At 26.2% G+C, this 664-nt stretch overlaps 1 protein-coding gene across 6 annotated transcripts in view; it reads left to right on the top strand.

Moving 5' to 3' along the window:
• LOC116845305 overlaps nt 1-664 on the top strand; it is an 86835-nt gene that overhangs the window by 60532 nt on the left and 25639 nt on the right. The window lies entirely within an intron of this gene.

The raw sequence follows: 664 nt of genomic DNA, 5'->3' as shown, positions 1-664 counted from the left end.
ATATATATATATATATATATATATATATATATATATATTATTGATGTAAATCTTCTCGATTTAATAGCGATATTACGGAGAGAGAATTTTGTGATGAAAATTACTATCGAATTTGGTAGCCGAAGAATAGATCGGCATTCTTACTGGGACAGGCTATTTCCGTGTTAGTACACTGTTAAATCCGTAGTGTCAAATTATACTCAATTTGAGTTATTTTTAATCATTCCTATAAGTCGCCACTGCTCCTACTAAATATGTCGTTAATTTAACTAATGTAATGGAGTTAAATAATTTAACTTAAGAAATGTATTAAATTTGACTAAAATTTAGTTTATTTTTTATTATGTGCACGTTAATGTAACCTTTGTTTTAATAAAAAATGACTTAATATTGTTTTAAATGGGTTGATTAAATGTGGTTGTTTTTTTTAACACATGTTTTGTGTTAAAAAAGTAAATTTTGACACACATGAGAGTTAAAAATAATTAAATATTATTTAACTCAAGAAATTGGTTTAAATTTGACCCTCCAATATTTAACAGTGTAGAAACATAGTAAAATTGAAAGGGATATATATGAAAAATGAAGAGAATATATGAAAAACATCATATGAAAGAAACTACGAGAGAGAGAGAGAGAGAGAGAGAGAGAGAGAGAGAGAGAG

This window comes from Odontomachus brunneus, unplaced genomic scaffold (genome assembly GCF_010583005.1).
Source record: "Odontomachus brunneus isolate Ranch 3 - 2012 unplaced genomic scaffold, Obru_v1 Obru_scaffold_051, whole genome shotgun sequence".
Lineage (NCBI taxonomy): Eukaryota > Metazoa > Arthropoda > Insecta > Hymenoptera > Formicidae > Odontomachus > Odontomachus brunneus.
Note: the sequence above shows the minus strand (reverse complement) of the source record. Positions and strands in the feature narration are given on the sequence as shown.